The 15,655-nt window shown below is 36.3% G+C and overlaps 1 long non-coding RNA gene across 1 annotated transcript; it reads left to right on the top strand.

Moving 5' to 3' along the window:
* The first annotated feature begins 311 nt into the window (after window positions 1-311).
* Window positions 312-14,139, top strand: LOC148062818 (uncharacterized). The gene is made up of 3 exons (XR_015709204.1): window positions 312-358; window positions 2,678-2,775; window positions 14,058-14,139. It is a non-coding gene; the product is annotated as an uncharacterized LOC148062818 (long non-coding RNA).
* Window positions 14,140-15,655: the final 1,516 nt, after the last annotated feature.

Raw genomic sequence — 15,655 nt, 5'->3', positions numbered from 1 at the left:
TCGAATAACCAGATTAAACCAGCATGGCTTTATTGATCCTTGTATTTATATTCTGCAGACATGGCTTTTAAATGACTGTAGTGACGTCACAACCTCCCCTGAAGACTCAACGCTACAACAGCATTTTTTTTTATTATCCAATGACGTAAAAGGAGTTACAAATATAAATATCACCATTGACGCATTGTTAAAAAATAATTATGTATATATTTTAAAACCCACTAAAATGTTTCATTATATAGTTAGTCGTATAGTTCTGCGCATGCGCCGTCAACCCGAATTCCACTTATTTAGTTGCACCTGTTTAAGTTCGACGTTGAAAGTTGTTTTTCTTCTTCATAAATGTGACACAAACGAGGTAATAAAAGCTAATTCTACAACTTTTAACGTCAATTCGTGAGCTTAACCTTGTCTAGGTTAAAGTAAACGGTGAGTATTATTGTCGAGATAAGTTTGATTAGTTGAATTGACAAGTTCTTCGATCGTTTCGACTTAAACTCACTTTATTTATTTATTTATTATGTGAAGCTTAAGGTTGTGCAAGTAAGTGAGTGAAGATTCTGGCGATTTTTAGAGTTTCCTAATTTTATTTGGTATATTTTAAACGTCTGGTGCAGGCGAGGATGAGACGAAAGTGCGACATGAGAAATGGCTCATGAGAAGTTTGGATATATATATATTGATATATATATATTAACTATATTGTGTATTTTCATTGTTTTTATTGTGCTGCTTTTATCCGTTTAAATGAAATTAATTATTATTATTAACTGTTTAAACTAAAGGTCATTTCTGTTTTTGTAAACCTGAACAAAACACAACTTTTTTTTTCTTCTGCTCCTATGAAATAATAATTTGACCTAAACATTTATTTTTGCGTGAAAGTCGACACTGTCGTACTTAAAGTTAAAATAAATGTCGAGGTCCGTTGAACCTCCATGTTATTGACACTGATCTGCTTCATGACCACTTGTCGTTACACATCAATACAAAGCATGTCTTGGCAACAACACAATGTGAAGAGACATCCCACAATAGTCTGGATCAATACAAAGTCGAGACATTTGGAATAATAATTCTGGTCTATTTTTTATTCCGAGCTACCTTTTGTGAAGCTTGGGGCTGAAAAAAGAATTCCGAGCACAAATGGTTTCGCAGCCGTGTTTGTGATTTTTGTTGTTGTATTGTTGTTGTTGTTCTTTGTTCACAGATGCATTTCATTGTCTGTTTGAATTGGTGCGTGGGCGACTGATGTCAATCATTTTGACACATGATTCAAGCTTTCAATTGTCCAAATGTGAAGAGCTAACGGAAAAATATTGTCAAACGTACGCAGGTAGTCGTTGACGACACATGACTCTGAGTCATGAATGGTTGAATTTGATATTTTAAATGTTAAACATTGAATTTTTTACATTCAATGTTGTTTTTAAGGCATTGAATACTTTTATTTGGACAGCAAAAATTAATAAGTAAAAACGGTGTATAAATAATTTGTATATTGAATGGTTGAATCATTTTAAATAAAAAAAAAATCAAATATTTTTCAAAAACAAAGTTTCCAAACACTTATTTAGGTCATAGCCTTTCAAATTAAATATAACATGGTGGCACTATTATATCAACATTTTTATATTGAATTTAAAAGCTATAAATTCAAGATATATTGCATTTATTTGAACTATTGGAATTAGAATATCAAACTATAACAATAATAATGCAGAAAATAAATAAAAATGATAATTACTAGTGACACTTTTTTTTCCCCCCAACATTCTTATATTGTATTTAAAAAAGCTACAAATTTAAATATATAGAATTTAGAAAATGTATTAAAATATCAAACTCTACGTGTAAACGTATGTATGTATGTATATATATATATATATATAAATAGATGGATAAACTTTATTGATCCCTTTGGGAAATTGTATTTCCAGCACACAGCGACACAAACGATAGATTCATAAAGAACAAGAACAAAGTGCAATAAAAAGAAAGTGCAAGATGACACGATCTAAAGATAAAGAACATAGATCAAAGAAAAATAGATTAACATGGAATAGAATCTCTTTTCACGTCACTCCTGCCCCCAAACTCACTTAAACAGTCTAATAGCACGAGGAATGAATGAGTCCTTGAGTCTATTAGTGTTGCATCATGGGAGAAGCATTCGTGCTCCACTGATGACAGTGTTCGGAGGACGACTATCGCCATCCATGATGGATAATGGTGGCGCTATTGTACCAACATTTTTATATTAAAATTATAAGACTATGCATTAAAAGTGTATTTTAAGAAAATGTATTTTTAAATGATTGTAATAAGAAAACTTAACCCTATTTGTAAAAAATATATAAATGTTCAATATTCAGTTGTAATCAAGATTCTTTATAGCCAAAGAACTATACATACATTTCGTAGTCTAACCTATATTTTCCATTTCAATGTTGATTATGCAGGAACTGAAGTGTAAATACGTTTCTTTAAACGTGATCCGAGAGCGTATATACGAGACGAGAAGCAGATTCTTGAAGTGTTTGCTCCGAAGGATTGCGATGCAATCACGGCGCCCCAACTGTCAATATATGATCCTCCGCATTTAAATGTCACCATCGAGCCGCTCGACGCCAGAACCGTCCTTCCTCATCATCTCCTCCTTCTCCCTCCTCCCCAGATCTTCCAATCAACCCATCTCTTCCTTTTGTCTGTCGACGTGGCGATCAAAGGTCCAGAGCGAGCTGCAGACTCGGCCGTTTATTGAGCTCTCAAGAGGTACATTAGAGGCACATCATCATTTATGGCGACACGAGCAGACGAGTGCACACAAACCAGGGCAAAGTGGACGCCAGGAAACGAGGGACATCCTTTTGTTTTCGGGGAAAAATGGGGAGGAAGCGGCGGATTAGATAAAAGAAAGTGGAGCAAAGGCGAGGAAAAGTCTTTATCGGTCACGTAAATGGTGTTTTTTAATGCTGACGGAAATTTCTCTATGGTCAAAAGTCAAGGTCCACGAAATCAAACTAAATAAAGGGGGATTTTCGTTGCAGAAAGTTTAAAAAAAAAATGGAAAAAATCAACGTGATCGGAATTGGGAAATAACTTCTTAAAACCATAGTTTTAATATCTGGCGGATCATGTGAACACAAATAAATGTCGCCCAAATATTGAAAATTGGGTTTTCTGAAGCTTCAAAAAAGGGGTAAATTCAACATATTAAAAAAAAATTGACGTCTCCGAAATCGGGAAATAATGTCTTAAAACCTTGTCATCTTAACAATGTCTTCTTTAAGTGACAAATCATGGAATCTTTATTTCGTTTATAAATGTGGCCGGATTTTAATAGAATTAGCTGCATTTTTATTCATAATAATTAAATTATATTCACCAAAAACGCTTTTTTTTAACATTTAATTTTTGGCATCCTTTAGTTACATTTCAGTAACATTTTTAATTTGGTCCTTTTTTTATATACAATCTTCCTCTTATTCCCTTCATTATATCACTTGGAATTCGTCCCGGCAACACAGGGCAATAGGCAACCTCTAACGTCTCTAAAATATTCTTAAAATAGTTTTACAAGTTAGAAAGAGTTGCAAACATATTTCACAGTAAATAAAATTGTAACTAAAATTTTGTTGTAAACATTTAATGATAAAGTACCTTTTAGTTTTACTTTATTTTTATTTTTCTTATTTTTTTCTTACCAACTTTAAAAAGAAAAAAACTAATCCATTCAAAATTCCTAACCCCTGTGTCATCTCTGGGTCAAGGTGACCCGAAGGCCCCCCAACAAAAACCCCATTGTTTTCACCTCGACACAAAGGATAAAACGATGACATTTGTTTTGCAGATCTGCGGGTCACCTTGACCCGGAGATGACGCAAGGAGACGCAGAAGAATTTATTCCTTTTATATTAACCCGAGATAATTTATTCCGACTTGATTTATCTTCTTGTAAAATTAGCACCAGCCCATTACTCAGGTCCTCCGGTCTGCTTCGCTGTGAAGACGGAACTGGAAATGCATCTTTTCAGCTCATTACTTTGACATTCTTACAAAAGCACTCTTACACATATTACTTACTCACTGTTCCTGTTGACAAGGAAGCTTCTTCCGTCGCCACGGCGACAACATACTTTTCAACGTGGATTAGGTGCGGCTGGATAATGGATTCTTTCTGGTTCTACATGGATACAGAGGATCTTATGTTGGTTGCTATGGCGATCCCTTACTAGCATTAGTGCAGGTTAGGCATCTGTTGCCGTGGCTTTGGTTTTGGTTTTAATGCGAGTATTGCGTAGTTAATTGTATCCTTGATCATTGTATCGTCAAACTTTCATGGAGGTCGAACGCTAAAAGATAGCGCTTGTTTGGACGCACAGGAAGACCGACGGGAAGCGTTTTCCTCGCCATTGGATCTTCCTCAAATGTCACAATAAAGAGGATCTTATGACAGCTCCCAGTGATATTTGATTGCCTTTTGATCAAATCCTCCTGGGTTGAGTGACACTTCAAATCACAAGAGGTTTTTTTCTTCTTCTTTCTTCTCAGCCTGGATGGGAGTGGATGAAGTTCAGCGCGAGATGATTGACGGCTTGAGTTGATGGTTGTGCTTCAGGTTCATCATCTGTGACTTTAAAGGGAAGATATGATGCAAAACCAACTTGTATTTTGCATCATTTTTATCATGGATATATACTCAACTATTCATATTATACAAGAATATTGCGATACGATGTATATCCTGATATTATATTAACGGCATAATATATATAGTGATACTGTAGTAACAAGGATATATTTGTAGTATTGTCAAGTACTCGACTCTTGCAGAATTTACAGACCACATGACTCTTGCCACATTACATTTGTTACTTTACCTGTGAAGTATGTAATTACTGCTGCCATCTAGTGGCTGGGAGTTAATTTGCAACACAAAAATGAACAAACTGTGTGAATATTTGCATGTCAATTTATAATATAAAGCAAATATTGAATTATTGAATAGGAGAGTATATATGCAAGAATCTTGCTAAACAATGCACATCCTGGTACAGGGTTAACGATATATTATGATACTGTAGTAACAAGGATATATGTGTAGTATTGTCGAGTACTTGACTCTTGTGTTGCAGAATTTACAGACCACATGACTCTTGCCACATTACATTGTTACTTTACCTGTGAAGTATGTAATCACTGCTGCCATCTAATGGCTGGAAGTTAAATTGGAACACAAAATGAACAAACTGTGTGAATATTTGCACGTCAATTTATAATATAAAGCACATATTGAATTATTGAACAGGAGAGTATATATGCAAGAATATTGCGAAACAATGCATATCCTGGTACAGGGTTAACGATGTACTGTGATACTGTAGCAACAAGGTAGGTAATTTGTATTTATATATCGCTTTTCCAGGCCAGTGTAGTATTGTCGAGTACTTGACTCTGGTGTTGCAGAATTTACAGACCACATGACTCTTGACACGTTACATTGTTACTTTAGCTGCAAAGTATGTAATCACTGCTGCCATCTAGTGGCTGGAAGTTAAATTAGAACACAAAATGAACAAACTGTGTGAATTTTTGTGTGTTAATTTATAATATAAAGCAAATATTGTAATTATTGTATTTTCGACACACTTTTAGAAATTTAAAATAATTATGATATAAAATATGATTGGAAAGAATAAAAATAAATTGGGGTGTAATTTATTTTTGCGATATATCTGCGTCTGGATTTTTTCCACAGCCCTAAACAAAAAGGCTCCTTTTTTATCCTTAGATATTCTTAAAAATAAAAACTTGAACTCGTTGTGAAGAATACTTTCTTGCACTTGAAGAATCTTTAATAATATAAACTTACCCTTTAACTATGACCTGGTCTGTTAATGCTATAATATAGTTTATCTTTTTCTAATACTTTGATCAACTGCACACCTCGAACATTGTGGCTTCTTCTCCTGTCCTTTCTGGAATGCTAAGCGCTAGCTAAGTGCTATAGGTTCACAGTACCAGAAATGCGGTACCTTGTGCAAAATATCTTTTTTTGGAAGGGAATACAAAGCCTTTTGTTTGTGTATTTAGGAAAAACCCAAGAAAGCTTTTTGTAATGAATAAATTCTTTCTCATTGAAAGGATTTAACAAAAAAATGCAATCTGCATTTGGAGTAATAAAAAGAGCAGATGTTTGGAATCAAACAAATGAAAGCACTTCATAAGGGATTGGAAGCTCGGCATCAGATTACCTTCTTAAGTTGTAGTTTCATCCTTTCATCAGAGCAGTTCCAGAAAGAGATTTTCTTTCCATTTCTGGAGATCAACCAGTTGCGCTTCGACGCCAACTGGACATTCAAGTGAACCGGTTAGTAAACCCGCTTTCTCCTGGAGGTCATTATTATACTTCTGGTTCACGTCCAGAACCTGAGAACGTTTCTTCAGCTGCAACTGTATATGTGTTCAATTATCTGGGAGATCTTTCAGGACCTGTTAGAGCTTGATCCTCATTGTCTCTTATTTTATCGTAAACATGGAGTCTTATCAATTGATCTTAAACTCAACTGGTCGTGGGCCCACCAGAGGTCAGTTCTTGTAGGGACTGGGCTGCAGTCACGAGGGTCTTTCTGTCGTTTGTCATTTTGAGCTCTGTAAATTTCCTGTAAATGTTGTCTTTTTGCTATATGGATTTTATAGAATGACTTCCTTCATTACTCTTTTCTTTGCCTTGTGTCAAATTCAACTCTTCAATCCTTTTTTCTTGCTTTTGTGCAAGGCAAAGAAAAGAGTAATGAAGGAAGTCATTCTATAAAATCCATATAGCAATATTATTTATATTGATATTCAAAAGCGATTGATATTCATCGACAATTTTTTTTTATCATGGTTCTTTAATGGTTTATATTTAAATAAGGTTTGTGTCAACTAAAACTATTCAATTTCTTAAATTTACCTTTGACATGCAATTTTTCATTGCATTCATTATTTATTTTGTTGCAATTAAACCCGCTGGTCACACGATGGAAGGAGTCATTGCATCCCCCCTCAATGAAATCCCATTGATGACTGAGGACGAGAGGATACAGCATCTTTAAAAGCTAATGTTTTGACATATTTTGGTTTCAAAACAAATGAAACTAGTTACGACTTCAATAAGAGTCATGTGGTCTGTAAATTCTACAACACCAGAGTCAAGTACTCAAATACTACTTCAAATATATCCTTCTTACTACAGTATCACTATATATCACATCGTTGACCCTGTATCCTGATACTTAAAGGATTACTACAATACAAACCAATACTACAATTGTATCTTGTGTAGAAAATGACAAAAGAAAGTACCCAAATGACCCTGATCAAAAGTTGACCTACCCCCGGCTAAATGGCTAATCAAGGTTAGCCGTTAGCCCATCCTCACCTGATACCTGTTTATTTGTAATTGGTGTGTTTGTGTGTAAAAGGTCAGTGAGTTTCTGGGCTTCTTTCCGACGGACCATTGTATCTTCCATCCAAGCGCTGCACAGACGCTTCTGGATTCTAAGTCATGGGGAAAGCAAAGGGAAATCGTCAAATGTTGTGTGAGAAAAGGTGATTGAACTGCAGGAAACAGCAGCAGGTATAAAAAGATATTGAGAAAGGTAATCATCGGCGTTCAAACACTGATTAAGAAGTGGAAAATGAGGGATTCAGGTGGACCGTCAAAAGATTTCAGCCACAACTGCCAGGGAAATATTGTTCAAGATGCAAAGAAAAATCCACAAAAAACTTCAGCTGAAATACTCCCTGAGAAATTGTGGTGTGGCTTTTTCAAGACGCACAGTAAGGAGGCACTTGAAGCAAAGTTGCCGGAAGAAAAGCCATTTCTGCACAAATGTCATAAAGTTTCCTGTTTGAATTACACCAAACAGAACAGAGAGGAGCCTTAACATCAGGAACAAAGTCATTTGGGGTGATGAGAACAAATGTACCCAAAAGGTACATTTGGAGAGTACTTAACAAGGTCTATGAAACTTGGCCAAAATATATATTTCAAGATTAATGCAGCAAGTTATCAGAAAATACTGGACCGACAACCCAACCCAACAACAACAAACAACCCAAGAACCCATATGAGAAAAATACAGAACCTCATCCCCAACTACCACTTCAAGCTGTCATTGACGTTAAAGTGGGCAATACACAGTATTAACAACTGAGGTGTTTAAACTTCTGATCAGGGTGATTTGGGACTTTATTTTGTCCTTTTGATTTAAAAAGAATAGACATAGTTGTTTACCAATAAATGGCATCACCCAACCATTAACAAGTGGAAGAAAAGTTTTTGTGTTATCATTCGTATTCTCTGAAGGATGGCCAAAATAAAACACATTTTTACCAGGGTATATAAACTCATGAACACAAGTGTATCTACCAACCTACACAAGATACAATTGTAGTAGGTAGAACTTTATTGATCCCTCAGGAGGTCTCCTTTGGGAAATAGTTTTTTTCCAATTCGACACAGCAATACAGCAATTATTCATAAAAATAAGAACTAGAATAAAGTGAAAGAACAAGATGATACAAACTTAGTCTAAAGAACATAACTCAAAGACAAAGGAAACAAAGATTAACTTGGTATAAAATGTCAAGATACTTTCGCTCCACTCCTGCCCCCGAACTCCCGAAGAATTGTACAATCTAATAGCCCGAGGAATGAATGAGTCCTTGAGTATTGGTGTGTATTGAAAATAATCTGGTGATACAAAAAGTATCACGTAACAAAGATATGTCCAAACATCGGCTTTAAAAGCTGCTGTATCCTCCCGTCCTCAGTTATCTATGGGGATCATTTCATAGCTAAGAAACCATAAATTCTCCCAGAGTATGTAAACTTATGAGCACAAGTATATTTAATGTTCTACACAAGATACAATTGTATTATTTGTGTGTATTGAAAATAATCTGGTGATACAATAAGTATCACGAAACCAAGATATGTCCAAACATCGGCTTTAAAAGCTGCTGTATCCTCCCGTCCTCAGCTATGAAATAAAAATCCCGTAGATGACTAAGAAACCATAAATTCTCCCAGGGAATGTAAACTTATGAGCACAAGTGTATAACTTCCTTTGGAAAATGACTTATGTGAAAACACTCTACAGCTAAATGTGGACAAAACTTAAACTCTGGTGATTGCTCCTGATGATAAGGTTCCAGGGTTGAGTCAGTACTTGGGTGACTTAGGTCAGTCTGTCAAACTGAGCCTGAGAAACCTGGGTGTTGTATTTGATGGATGTCTCTTGTTCAACACTGCAGAAAACTGACCAGAAACTGTTTCCTTCAACTGAGAAAAATCTCTAAATATAGGAAAATGTTGTCGGAACATGATCTGGAGCTTATAATCCATGCGTTTGTTTCTTCTCGTCTGGACTATTGTAACAGTTTGTTTTCATGTCTTAACAAGAAGGATCTGTCTCGCCTGCAGTTGATTCAAAACTCTGCAGCGAGAATTCTGACCTGCTCTAGTAGAAGAACTCACATTTCTCTGATCCTTAAAACTCTTCACTGGCTTCCAGGTTCTTTCAGGATCAACTTTAAAATTCTGGTTCTTACTTTTAGATCTATTCATGGTCAGGCTCCTCCTTACATCACTGATCTGATCCAGCCTTACACCCCAGCTCAGGCTCTGAGGTCTGTGGATCAGAATCTACTGATGGTTCCTGAACACGGCTCAGGACCAGAGGAGAGAAATCTTTTCAGGCTGTTGCTCCTAAGCTTTGGAACGATCTTCCTCTCTCTTTGCGCTTGATGGATCTACTGACTCCTTTAAGAAACATCTGAAGACGTTTCTATTTGTTCAGGCTTTTCCTTGATTTTCTGGAACTCCTGTTGTGTTATCAGTTTATCTTGACCTTTAAAGTATATACTTTATTGAATATTGTTTTGATTGTTTAAGCGCTTTGTGACCCTGGTCTGGAAAAGCGCTATATAAATAAAAATGACTTACTTACTTACTTGTTTCCCATAGTGTAGCCATTAGAATTGTTGTTGTGTGGCCTTTAAACTTGTTAATTTTGCTGGTGTGCGACATCAGTTGGTTCAGCTAAATAAGTACAAAGACATTAAAGGCGATGGATTCCAAAAAAACTTTAACGTTTTCCATGAAATGATCAGAAAAAAGTTTCCAGACTCTAGATATTTTTATTCAAATGTTTAATCGTATACAAGTAAGTCCTGTGGAATTTAGTTCTTTATTCTCTCAAACTATCGACTTCAAGCGCTTCGTCATTTTGTGGAGACAACCTTCCAACTCCGAGTTCTTCTTCCTCTCGTCCGCCAGCATCTGCCTCGTCTCCTCGTGCTCCAGCTTCAGCCGACGGATGCGGTCGTCGTGCTCGTCCGTCAAGCGGTCGCACAGCTCCAGCTGACCCTCCAGACGCCTCTCCAGCACGTTCACCTTCTGCTTCACCCCCAGCAGCTCCGAGTGCTTCTTCAGGTGCAGGTTCCTGCAGAGCGTCTTCCACGCCTGGGGCGACTGCTTGAGCTCCGGCCTCGCCAGGAACCTCTTCTCCTCCTCCTCCTCCTTCCTCCTCTTCTTGCTCTGGCACTCCAGGATCTGCTGCTGCCTCGACTTCTTCTCCCTCTTCAGGGACATGCACAGGTGATTGATCTGCTTCCGGAGAAGGTGGATCTTCCCCACGTTGATGGGGAACTCTGTGATTTCCTCATCACAGGCGCGATGATGATGCCTCCCTCGGCACCTCGCGGGCCCGTTGTTGTTGTTGTTGAGGCCCTTGTGTTTGGCCGTCGGAAGCTTCCACTCGGGAAGCCTGAAGACGCTGCCGACGACGAACCAAAACCAGTTCTTGATGGCCCGGAGCATTGTTCCCACGAGTACAATTTAACAGTGTTTTCTTCTCTCTCGCTGTGTTGAGACTGGATCTATAATCCTGCCTCTCGGTTTTCTTTAATCGCCACTTTCACTTCCTCCTATCGACTGAGATTATAGCCTCTAAAGCCACTGGGCCACTTGTTGCATCAACGTTCCGATGGCGTCACACAGACTGAAAAGTCCACGAACACGGTGTTCCTTTGACTCCTTTGACTCCCTGCTGTGACGGTTAAAAACACCCTCCGGGTTCTTTGATTAGTCGCGATGATTGCGCCGAACGTGCCTCGCTTAACGACCGGGAAATAAATAAATGATAATAATTAACAAGGGAGTCGATTCCCGTGGACCTCATTTGCATGCTCGGCTGGGGTTGTTTTTTTTTTTTGTTTTTTTTTACGAAAACGCTTGAGCTCAAGTTTTTAAAGTGTTTTTTTTCCTTTTCGGATTGTTGCGCCCGCACAAGTGTGTTCATTACACTGTTGAGCAGTTATTTAGCCTTTTTTAATTGATTTAATCTGAAGGAGAATCAGAGCAGTTCATGCATGTAACACTAGATTTGATGTAATTAACCACGAATACTTAATACATTGTGAAAATGGTTTAAAGATGCAGAAAGATAAGTAATTTGTATTTATAAAGTGCTTTTTCCAGACCAGCGTCACAAAGCGCTTAAACAATCAAAACAATATTCAATAATACAGTTTTATACTATTATAATGTACTACAAATGTATATATTTGGCCAGTGTGTTGTGACACATCATTGTATTTATGTATGGTTTATGAGACAATAGTTTAAAGTTCAACTAATGTGTTGATCTAAGTGTGTCTAAAATAGATGTTGGACTCTATTGTATCATCAGTGTTTGTTCAAAACTTTTCATAACCCTTACTTACTTACTTACTATTAGAAAATGATCTTTAGCCCCGCCCACTGAAAACACTTTCTTTTTCTGGATATAAAATCTTGTTTACCATAACCACACCCACTCTGCTGTGATTGGTCAAACATGGAGGTTTGTCACCACGCTTCATCAAACCCGGAAGTCTCCACCTCGAAGTTACTCGTTGTATAAAAAAAGTGGGCATGGTAACAGCTGGCTGGAGGAGGATTGAAGCCATTATTATGTCATAATGGGCTCCGCTCTCGTAACCTCTCGTTCGCCCAGATTTCAGATAAGGGAGAACTTTATGAATAAGTTGAAAACATGGTCATGATGAGGGACTTAATGCCTCTTGGAGAAGAAGATTCAACATTTGAAATGTGCGAGTCAGGAGTGTTTTGTTCTCACCTTCGTTAACCTTTAAATATATATTTATTTAGATATATTTTTAATTAAAGCATTTTTTAAAGTTTACCCCCGGCTACTGGTACAGCCAGTACTGTAGTAAATTCACCTTTAGTCGGTGCTTAAAACTATGTATAAAAAGTAATTGAGGGCCACAAATTTGCCCACTTGGCCTTGAGTTTGACACTATGTGCTATAAATCATCTGCTTAAAAAATTGGATCTCGGGAAAAAAAAAGTTTTCTGAAACCTGAGGTGACGCACTACTGCCACTAGGTCGCAGAGTTTAACAGAAAACCATCATTTAATTCCAAAATGTTAGCCTCAATTGAAGCAGAAAATCAGTGTCAAGTGAATGTCCATTTTTAAGAAGCTTGATTTTAAAATGAGAAGAAGACACATGAAGATAAAACAAAACTATTTAAAAAATAGTAAAGTGCATATATATATATATATATATATATATATATATATATATATATATATAAAATGAGTGATGATTAAGTTATAGTTTAAATATTTCGGTCCACACAGTGACTTCGACGCCTCTGTCTGATCTTCAAAATTTAAAAATAAGTTTCTAAAAAAGAATCCATGATCTAATTGAAGTCCTGCTACGTTTATTTTTATCTCTCTTCTTGTCTTTTAAGCGAACATCAGTGTGAAAACATCAAGCATAAATAGCAGCATATATTCTATTCTTAAAGTGGCTGTTAGATCAGTGGTCTCCCAAAAAAAGAAAAAGTGACATCTCTGTTGTATTGATTATTACTGCCAAAAATTGGACAAAAAGAAACATAAGATGTAGTAACTTTTTTACCATGTGCCTTCTGACACCTCAAGACAATCTTTTCGGTCAAGTTTACTCTAAAATAAACCTAAAGAAAATGATTGAAAGACAAACTCTATGCGATTTATTTAGACTGTTTTTATTTGAAGTTCCGTGAAATTAAACTGGTCCACGTTGCAAAAAGGTTTGTTAACCCTGTGTTGAATATTTTCTCATCTGGTTATCCAGGTTTGAATATCTGTACAATCTTTCCATATTTTTATACTTTTGAGTTCCCTCTTCATTTCTGAAGCAACTAATTATATCTGGAGTCAATTTATCGGGAACTTGAGCATCCGAATGGTTCTTAACAACGATGAAGAAAATACACTTCAATTCAAGAATCTTGTTTTGAGTACAGTTGTAGATGTTGGAGGTGTTTGGACCTCAATGGACTTTGACAAACCAGTAAATCCCTGCTGAGGAATGACTGACACAAATCCCTGAATCCACCTCCATCATGGTTGATTGCTTTCCTGACTATCATGGCAACTTCCTTAAGCCTTCAAGGACGACCTTTTGTCGGTAACTCGACTGAAGACTCGATGAAATATCAACACCTTCAAAGACGTCTTTTTTGGACGTAGCGTAAGAAAGTACTTGATCAATTCGTCTCGGGGTTAATGGATAATGTTCTTCTTGCCGTGAAAAGATGTTCGGTTTTCAACCGCGAGGCGTTTGTTGTACTTGACCCTCGTGTGACCGCGAGCAGGTCAATATCTGTCACCCGCGTCATCGCTTCTTGTTTCTCTGTGAGGCGCTCGTCTATTTTAAAAACATCTCGGCAACACGCACACAAACGGTTTGTTTTTTTTCTCCTTCAGAATTTCTCCTCTTTCAAGGTTTAAAAAGGGTTATTTCAGTTGTTTCTATCAGTTGAAATAAACATGTTTCTTTCTGTCGTTCTACTTTCAATGTTGTTTTCTCCATTTGGATTTTATTCATGAATCCTTTTTAATTGGTTTTAACCTTTTTGTCCTTTCGTTTGTACTTTCACATGTATATTCTGTCCATTCATTTGATTATTTAATTTAAATGCATGTTTTTCCTCTCCTCTAGTCTTTTCTTTGGATGATGGAGTCCAAATACAAATAAGTACTGGACGGATATTAAAGGAGGTAAAGAGGAGAGTGCAGACAAGGTGGAGTAAATCTTTTTTTTCCCTGACTACCATATTTCGATTTTTTTTAAGTGAGTTTTTTTTTTTACTCCAAAATCATTTTTTTACTTGTATGATTCATATATTTCTACTAATTCTCAGCATATCTTATTAATCAATAACCATTTCCTTTCTTGGAATGTATGGGTTTTGTCCTTCTATGCTGTTATAACTTTATTTTACTTTTTACATTTAGAAAATGTACTTTCATTTTCTTTTTTATTTATTTATCCTTTTTTTTTTTATACACATCTTGCTTTATTTCTCACATTGTTCTGTTGTTTCTCTCTTTCCCTCATATTTCTTGGTTTCAATACGTCATGATGAATGTTTTTCGACTCCCTCTGAACCTCTGCGTTTAGTTTTCTCAAACGGTTGAAAACTAAAGCGTAAAAACTGCCCTTATTTGTCTTTTTATTCTACTTTTTATTTAATACAATATTAATATCTTCCTACCCATTCTCCACATATCTTACTTATTTAATCCAATTTATCTTCTTTACTCTCAAGTGTTTCTCTCTTGGAATCTTATCTCTTAATTCTTTTTTTTTCTTTTACATTTATTAAATATTAATAATTAATTAGATTAGATAGACCTATACATCCTCTATCTATTTACTTTCTCTTTCTTTGTTCCTTTTATTCTATTCATTTGTATGTTTGCTCCCGTTGTTTCTTTTATTTTGACGTGGTTTCTTCTTATATCTTATTGTTCTGTTGCTTTATGATAAACGCATGTTTGTTCGACTCCCTCTGAACCTCAGCATCAAGTTTTCTCAAATGGTTGAAAACTAAACCGTAAAAACTGCTCTTATTTGTCTTTTTATTCTACTTTTTATTTAATACAATATTAATATCTTCCTACCCATTCTCCACATATATTACTTATTTCACTGTAATTTCTCTTCTTTTTTTTTAACTTTCAAGCGTTTCTCTCTTGGAATCATAAATCTTATTTTTTTCTTTGACATTTATTAAATAGATTAGATTAGATAGACCTATAAATCCTCTATCTATTTACTTTCTTTTTTCCTTTTATTCTATTCATTTTATGCTCCCGTTGTTTCTTTTATTTTAACGTGGTTTCTTTTATATCTTATTGTTCTGTTGCTTTATGATAAACGCATGTTTGTTCGACTCCCTCTGAACCTCAGCATTAAAAGGAGAATTAACTCTTTAAATATAATTTTTTTTACTCCCAAAAAATCATGAATAAATCATAATAAAACCATTTTTTTCCTGCATCGTGTTAATTTGTCCCTTCCCTTGTTGCTGCTGCGGCACCTTCCTCTCTTCCCCCCTTCCCCCCTCATCCTTCTTCCCTCCCCTCGCCCGTCACATCCCTCCCTCTTCTGCTTCTTGGTCCAGAGAGAAACCCAGGCTTCTTCTGTTCTTCACTTCGCGCTCCAACATGTTGTCAAGAGGAGAGCGGCGAGGATGCTGCGCTCAACTTTCCAGCCAGCGAGCGCTGCTGCCTCCGACTCAGACCCGGCGTTCA

Source organism: Callionymus lyra, chromosome 17 (genome assembly GCF_982586985.1).
Source record: "Callionymus lyra chromosome 17, fCalLyr1.hap1.1, whole genome shotgun sequence".
NCBI classification, from domain to species: domain Eukaryota; kingdom Metazoa; phylum Chordata; class Actinopteri; order Syngnathiformes; family Callionymidae; genus Callionymus; species Callionymus lyra.
Note: the sequence above shows the minus strand (reverse complement) of the source record. Positions and strands in the feature narration are given on the sequence as shown.